Below are 8,631 nucleotides of genomic sequence, written 5' to 3'. Positions count from 1 at the left end.
GCAGGTTTGGAGCTGATTTGGGGCTGGTTTTTGGCTGATTTGGGGCAGGTTTGGAGCTGATTTGGGGCTGGTTTTTGGCTGGTTTGGGGCAGGTTTGGAGCTGATTTGGGGCAGGTTTGGAGCTGATTTGGGGCTGGTTTTTGGCTGGTTTGGGGCAGGTTTGGAGCTGATTTGGGGCAGGTTTGGAGCTGATTTGGGGCTGGTTTTTGGCTGGTTTGGGCTGGTTTGGAGCTGATTTGGGGCTGGTTTGGGGCAGCTTTGGGGCTGTTTTGGGGCAGGTTTGGAGCTGATTTGGGGATGATTTGGGGCAGGTTTTAAGGCTGATTTGGGCCTGTTTTTGAGGTTGGTTTGGGGCAGGTTTGGAGCTGATTTGGGGCTGGTTTTTGGCTGGTTTGGGGGAAGTTTGGAGCTGATTTGGGGCAGGTTTGGAGCTGATTTGGGGCAGGTTTGAGGCTAGTTTGGGGGAAGTTTGGGAGATGGTTTGGGGCTGGTTTGGGGGAAGTTTGGGGCTGTTTTGCAGCAGGTTTGGGGCTGTTTTGGACCTGTTTAGGGGCTGGCTTGGGGCTGGTTTGGGGATGGTTTTGGGGCTGATTTGAAGTTGGTTTTGGACTGTTTTTGGGGCTGTTTTGGAGTTGTTTTGGAGCAGGTTTGGGGCTGGCTTGGGGCAGGTGTTTGGGCTGGCTGTGGGGCTCTTTTGGAGCTGTTTTGGAGCTGGTTTGAGGCTGGTTTGGAGCTGGTATGGGGCTGTTTTTGAGGCTGTTTTGGGGCTGTTTTTGGAGCTGGTTTGGAGCTGTTTTGAAGATGGTTTTATACCCCCTGGAGAAACCCAAAAGGGTTAAACCCAGCCCCGTGAGGGACCCAGGCCCTGCCAGGCTGTGCAGAATGCCCTCCCACCACCTTGTTCAGAGCTCCAAGTGCTGAAAAGAAACTCCCAAAGTCTTCCGCTTGTTTGGCAAGCGACAGAGAAATATTTCTGTTTGCACTTAGCAACACCCTGAATCAGAATTTTTAGTACAAAATCACTTCGCGGAGCCTTTCCTGTTACTCCATGCTCTTCCCAACAGTTTCACTCTGGCTTCTTGCCTTTTAGAAATCTGCAGGGCTGAGAAATTTTTCAGGGGACTCCACTCAGGGAAAGATGTCCAGAGCTTCCCTTTTCCTCTTTCAGAGTGGTTTTTTAAAAATAAATTTATAGGAAGGCCAGGATAGCGCTAAAAATACCTCCAAATTAACATGGGAGCATGGAAATAGACGTATATAAAATAACTGCAGTATGTTGGGGCTTTTTTGCTTTATGACAGAAAACAGAGCTGTGCTGTCTGCACACAAAAATGGGAACTTCACTATTTTCTGTCTCAAATATGAGTTATATAGTAAGTATTTCATATTGTATATTACATATTAAAATTAGAACAAATATAAATTATTGATTCTATATATTGAATATAACATATTAAGTAATCAAATCATATTATAGTGAACTGTTTTATACCATATCATGGGGTACCATATATAATATTGGAAATATTTTAAAATTATGAGCTCAATTAATGCACTTATTAAAATGAATAATATAGGAATGGCTAAAGTTTGTACCTTCTCAAAGCAAAGTTGCCCTCTGAGCTGCCATCTGAATTCACACAGTTACTCATCTACTTTGGCTTAGACTTAGAGTAAGGAATTTAAGAGCTGAGCTTGCTGCAGTTCAATAGAAAAACATTAAATATGGATCCCAATCCTGAATATTGTCTGTAACTATCTGAAAAGTTCTTGCCTTATTAAAAACCAAAGCAGGGCAAAAGGGAAAACTGGTAAAACAGTTTCAAGGCAGCCGCCTGGAATTTTTCATGGTAATTAGCTCAGTTTATAGACTTCAGAACTATAAACAAGACTCATTAAATACAGCAGAATGGCATTGTCTACATTTACAAAACTACAGATCAGCATTTGTGAGCCCTCAGGAAGGCATTTATCCCTCATCCTCATCAGATATAGTGGTTTAAAAGCCCCCAGAAAGGGTGAGGTGGATATCTATTGTTGTTTTATCAATGATAGCATCTTTAATTAGAGTAAAATGGTGCACACAGGCTTTGAAACACAGGATCCAGTGCTGGTCTCTGTAGCTGTGCCAACAACAAACTCAGTTCCATGTTCTGGTGTTGCACTTGACTGCCTGTCTCCTCAGTTTAAGGGATGTGGCCTGAGGCCACAGCCATGATAGAGAGCTATAAATAACCCTGGCAATGACCTGACTCTGGAATTCTCGCAGGAACTGGGAGAAAACAATTCTAGATCTGCAAATGCATTAAACAGCAAGGGTGAGCCTTGTGCTGCACCTTTGGTGGGATCTTTAGCAGAGAACTGAAACCTTGAGCCAAGGTTCACATGTGGGTGAACATGGAATTCACATGTGGGTGAACAAGGTTCACATGTGGGTCATCAAAACATGGAATTACAGAATCCCAGAATTACAGAGTCCCAGAATCCCAGACTGGATTGGGTTGGAAGGACTTTAAAAGCCATCCCATCCCATCCCATCCCATCCCATCCCATCCCATCCCATCCCATCCCATCCCATCCCATCCCATCCCATCCCACCCTTGGCAAGGACACCTCCCACTGTCCCAGGCTGCTCCAAGCCCCATCCAGCCTGGCCTTGGACACTTCCAGGAATCCAGGGGCAGCAACAGCTTCTATGGGCACCCTGTGCCAGGGCCTCCCCACCCACACATAAATACATTTTCAGGAACGTGGCTCTGTGTTTTCTGTGGGAAAATATCAAATATCTGTGAGGAATTTTTTTTTTCCTATCCAGAAGCAGAACTGAGGAGCAGGAGCCATCATCAGGCTTCCCTTTTCCCCAAGACAGAAACCCAGCAGCTCTCAGAGAGGAGCTGGGGATCCCTTGGGGATCCCTTGGCTCTGGGTGTAGCAGCACCACTTCCCTGAACTGCAGAGCTCTCTCTGCAGAAAACTGCAGTTCTCTCTGCAGAAAACTGCAGTTTCCTCCCCAACAGGGAGAAAAACTGCTGTGCCCTGCTACTGCAGGCCAGGGGACACAAACTGGAAGTTATTTTCACAATATTTGTCATTTAAAAATAAAAAAATTACTGCAGTGGGAGCTCTGAGAGCTCCAACACTGTCAAAAGATTAGAAGCTAAATACATTTTGAGGAGAAGTATTGGATTTTGATGAGCCTTGTGAGTCCCTTCCAATTTGGGATTTTCTATGATTTGATATTTTAACTGTTTCATTTACCACAATATTGCAGAAATGGCCAACCTAGCACAGAGCAGATATGTTCCTACCAGAGCAGAGGTTTGGTAGAGCTGAGCTGATCTGAAATCCTGTGCTCTGATGCAGATATTGATCTATTGATCAATTCAGATACTGAGGAATTGTGTGGGCACACCCTGTCACAGGTGGGGGCAGCTCAGAGCCAAGGCTGTGCTTGCACTGGTGGTTCTTAGTTTGGCTGAACTGGAGCAAAAGGAGAGGAAAGCCACAAAAATTGTTTAGAAATAACAGTTTCTAAGAGGGGAAATGGTAAACAGTTAAACAGCTCAAGGTATTGAAGGGAAATCAAAGCTAAAATCACAGAAAAGCTGAAATCACAGAATATCCTGAGCTGGAAGGGACCACACGGATGATCCAGTCCAGCTCCTGGCCCTGCACAGGACAACCCCAAAACCCCACCCTGTGCTTGAGAGTGTTTTCCAGCATGATGATCTTTCAAAGGCTCAGGACAGGAACAGGTAGTTGGATGTGGTTATCCTTATGGGTCCGTACTAATTTGAGATATTTTACGATTATTTAAGGAAAAATATTATGTCTTGTGTGGGGTCACAGCCCAGAAGCTTGCTGAGCTTTCATCAGGCACTTTGGGCCACTCTGATGGACACAGGTAGTTCATCAAAACCTCAGCACCACAACATGAAAATTAATTCTATATTGGTACTGGGGTCGCAAGGATGACCTGGCAGGTCTGATTTCTCTTTACTAATTCCCATCTAATTTCTCTCTCTCCTCAGTTTCAGTAGCATTAGGAGGACATTTCAAATCTCAGTGCTCTGCATGAATTCCAGGAGCAGCTTGTGCCAGTGGGAAGGGAGAAGTTAGCATCTGAATGAATTTCAGCCTCGCGTTTTGTCCTGAATGCTTGCTGTTCCCTTTTCAGATCTGGAAAGCTGCAGAATGACATATCTCTGGATTTTTTATGTTGTGATTCTTTTCTCCTAGGATCTATGCCCTGCTGGTTCTGGGAAACTTGTGACCTCTGCATTTTTAATTAGAACTCGTAACTTTTTCCATAGCAACATATTTTGATGCTGCAAATACAGAATCTGTCAAATCAAACAGCTCCTGGTCAGAAGAAATTCAAATATATGGAGATGCTGAGCAGTAATAAGATGTAGGATATGGCACAGTTAAGAAAAAAATTAAAAGAGACAATAAAAGAAGGCTGGAAAGCTTTGGTTAATTTCTAGGTTTGATTTTAGTAATGAGTTAATCAATACAAATTATTAAATTGTTGTGTCATTACCCACCTGGTACAAAGGAATGAGCTGTTCTCAGGAAATATTTTAGATGAAGAAAAGTCTCGCTCACAAGGATGAGCAGTAGAAACAGGTGGTGAAAGCAAAAGAAATCCTCTGAAACAAAACCCAAGCTCAGATATTAACAGAATAATGGAATTCAATAGGATGGGTTAAGGCAAATAATTTAGTAAAACAGAGCAGTTCTAGATGGACTTTGTCAAAACCACTGATTCCTTGCATGTGCCAAAAAAGTATTTCCTTCAGCAACAAAGTTTTGGAATTTTTGTCATTTGGCTTTACTGTTTAAGGGTTACTGTAATTCGTTCACTGATTCTCAGTTACAAACATTTTTTGGGTATTATTGTTTTTACTATATTTATATACTTTATATACTATTTATATACTTTATTTACTATTTTACTTTATTTATTTACTGTATTTACTATATTTCTTTAATACAATTTGGTATTATTTATTAATTATTTACTATAATTTGGTATTACTGTTTTTGACATCTCTGTGAGCCTTTTTTAAGATATTTCTGTGTCAACAGAGACCTGTGCAGAATATTGTCACCTGTTCCTTGAATTTACCAAGTAAGGCACCACTAAATTTCCTCTCTAGCATGTAAAGTCTTGGACAAAATTATTGTTATTTTCTGATTAACCAGACTTGTGCTCACTCTCACAGTCAGTTACTTGGGGTTACTTTTCCTGCTTTAAGCAAAGATTTTGTTTCAGACTAAGAAATCATCCTGCCTTTCCTAATCCCCCACCAGCCCCTCGCCCTTCTGCAGGGCCCTCCCTCTGGAATTCCCTGTCAGGCCAGCAGCCAGGAGATATCCATGGGCTGGTTCAGGTTTTTAAACAAATGTTGAAGTGCAGGAACATCTTCTAGAAGCAAACACCAATGTGGGAATAGCTGCTTTGGTTTCTTCCCTCTGGTTAGTGTTAGACACATGATTACTGTGCCTTTGTCTAGTCCATCTGTTTCCACTTTCCACAAAAAATGCTGGGATATGAAGCTCAACTTGGTGTGTTTTAACCTTGCATTGCAAACAAGGGGTTCCTGGGTGCTCCATTCTCACAGACGCCCCGGGGGTGTGTCTGGGCAGAGGGTCACAAAACCCTAACGTTTCCTCACAGATATCTGATATTTTCCCTCAGAAAACTCAGATCCACAGTCCAGAAAAATGTCCTTTGTAGTCTGCAAGGCTGTCTAAACAGAGTATGAAAATAGATGACATCACTTACACAATTTGGGTTTTCTCCACGAAAATGAAAAGCTCCATTCGTGTGAACTCCCCGACAATTGTCAGAGGAGGGAACTTTTCGAATGAAATGCTTCATCTCACTAATTTAGAGCAACAAAAACCACAACACTGCTCTGAAGGCTTTGATTTCCAAAAGCCATGACGTTTTTTAATTTATTTAGAAGCACGATGGAACAGTTTCATAAATCTCCTGCCACATATACCATCCACTTAGGCAATCTGACAGCTTGTTTGCCGGAATACATGAGACACAGAAGGAGCATCACTATATTTATGTGTGCCCAAAAAGGACACAATATTATTTTTAAAAACCAAATAGAAAAAAATTGGAATGTCTTGGAGTTGGAGGACTGAAATTTCCCGCATTTTGCCTTCCAAGTATAGATTGTTCAAGGTTCTGCCTGCAGCAGCCAGGCGAGATTTCTGCCCAGGGAGCTCGGGAAGAGCAGCTGGGACTGGCACTGCTTGGACCAACCCAGCACCATTCACTCACTCACTCACTTTGTGTGGCTGCAGCTTTCCCAGCTATTTCCACAGATCCTGCCTGCTCCTGGGTCCCGAGGATGCCGCAACCCCAAGCAGTTTTATAAATCTAGAGGGGGAAATGATCTGTCTGTGGCAGTAAGCAGAGAGCCCATGAGAGCGTCTGTGGGGTTTTACTAGCAAAGCTGCTGAAAAAGGAGCCAAGATGGGATCCCTGACCTTTCCCAGCCCTCCTCCACCCGGAGCAGCCCACAGCCTGCTCTGGAAAAGCTTCAGCTCGCCCAGGGAGCAAAATTAGAAATCTTCTCCAGGGACACTCTTACTCTCTCGCACCAAACCACTCCTCAGAGCAACGGGGGATGGAAAGCAGGGAAGAGTGAGTGCAGAGTGTCTGTCCCTCACCGAGGGCTTCCCACAGCACAGCAGGAATGCCCAGACACGCTCAGGCGGCGTTGGCAGGGAGCTGTCGAGGGGTAGGAGCAGAGCCAAGCCCTGGCCTGTGATTCATGGAGCAAGAAAATCATGTTTGAGCTGAGGAACAGCGGCACTTCACAAGTGGCCACATCGTCTCATCCCCACTGCTCACACAAACCTGACTGGCATTCCAGTAATGGAGTAATTTTTCCAAATATTTTTGGACTTATGACTGTTACTTAAGGCTTTTTGAAGGGTTGTGATAACTGTATGGTTTCTTAGAGAAAACCCTGGTTATTTGTTTTTATCTTTGTTTTTATCCTAAGTCACCACGGCAAGGTGAAATAATTAATATGGAGAATTGTCCAATAAACTAAAAATCAGGTATTCCAATGAACTAAACCCCAAGTATTTCCAATAAACTAAAAATCAGATATTACAAATAACCAGCTGCGGTACAGTAATGTTTTTAAGTTCAGGTCAATAGTTGTTGGGTTATGATTAGAGGTTTTAGGTGAAAGCTACCAAACAGTTTGTCCAGTTTTTGTGACCACTTCCAGCTCCTGTCCTGCTCTGGGAAAATGTGAGGATTGGAGAGATTTTGGGAGGATGAGAGGTTTTTGGGTGCAGAACCTGACCCCGCATCAGCCAGAGGGTGAGCAGCTGCTCCCAGGGAGCTCCAGGTGTGTTTTGGATGGGGAAAACAGAATCGGCACAAAACCCCTGGGAGGTTTGGCAGCTGCTGCCCCACCAACACAGAGGTGCTGTTATTCCAGCAGATTTCCAGCCTCCACACCCTGAGCATCTCTTTTGTGCGCTCCAAACGCTCTTCTGTGCTGGTGCTGGCCTTAAGAAGCCTCTGTCCCTCTGGCTGCTGGGGGCAGTGAGGGCAGAACCATGGAATCATGGAATCATTTAGGTTGGAAAAGCCCTCTGAGGTCATGGAGCCCAACCATTACTGCAGCACTGCCCAGGCCACCAGTAACCCCTGCCCCATGTGCCACACATGCTTCCAAACACTTCCAGGGGTGGTGCCCTGGGCAGCCCAGTCCAGCCCACTTGGCAGCCCTTGCGGTGGAGAAATTTCCCCCAGTATCCAACCTGAGCCTCCCCAGCACAGCCTGGGGCCGTTCCCTCTCCTCCTGTCCCTGTTCCCTGGGATAAGATCCCAAATCCCCCCCGGCTGTCCCCTCCTGGCAGGGAGTTGTGCAGAGCCAGAAATTCCCCCTGAGCCCCCTTTTCTCCAGGCTGAGCCCCTTCCCAGCTCCCTCAGCTGCTCCTCACCAGACTCGTGCTCTGTTACGTGCACAGAAGTCTGAAATTACAGGATTTTCCTGCAGGAATGTGGGAGGCACAGGACAAAAGCCCCAGCACCCAGTGGCTCCCAGCTCACCCCAGGAGGGAACAGCCTGGGCCCAAAGTGCCCGATGAAAGCTCAGCAAGGCCATAACAAGAGTCTTCTCTGAGCTGTGACCTCATACAAGTAATAGTATTTTTCCTTAAATAATCATAAAATATCTCAAATTAGGAGGGACCCATAAGAATCATCGTGTCCTGTTCCATGTAGGGATACCTAAAACTAAGCCATAAGACTAACAGCTTCACCCAGAAAAAATAAAATAATGATGGAAATAGATATAAAAATACACATAACCCATAATATATTGCTATATATAAAATATACTGTATTATGTATGTAATACATTACAGAATACATAAATGCAATCACCAGAATCAAAAATTACTCTCTCACCTTTATAAATCTTTGTATTACAGTAACTATCCACTATTTTTCTGTACCCTTTTACTGGTTTTTGTGCTTACACTGACACTCTAAGGTATCTCAGGTAGGCAAGTGCTTTAAGTGCTGTGTTTGTCCAGAACTGAAGAGTAAAAAACCATGCACGGTAAATAACTGACATA

General features: G+C 44.2%; 1 long non-coding RNA gene across 1 annotated transcript; it reads right to left on the bottom strand.

Moving 5' to 3' along the window:
* Positions 1-5,932: 5,932 nt before the first annotated feature.
* LOC137462612 (uncharacterized) lies at positions 5,933-8,257 on the bottom strand. Its single transcript, XR_010993735.1, has 2 exons — positions 7,993-8,257; positions 5,933-6,403 (listed from the first exon to the last, which is right to left on the bottom strand). It is a non-coding gene; the product is annotated as an uncharacterized lncRNA (long non-coding RNA).
* Positions 8,258-8,631: the final 374 nt, after the last annotated feature.

This window comes from Anomalospiza imberbis, chromosome 26 (assembly GCF_031753505.1).
Source record: "Anomalospiza imberbis isolate Cuckoo-Finch-1a 21T00152 chromosome 26, ASM3175350v1, whole genome shotgun sequence".
NCBI lineage: Eukaryota > Metazoa > Chordata > Aves > Passeriformes > Viduidae > Anomalospiza > Anomalospiza imberbis.
The sequence above is the reverse complement of the archived record's forward strand: the minus strand, read 5'-3'. Positions and strand labels throughout refer to the sequence as shown.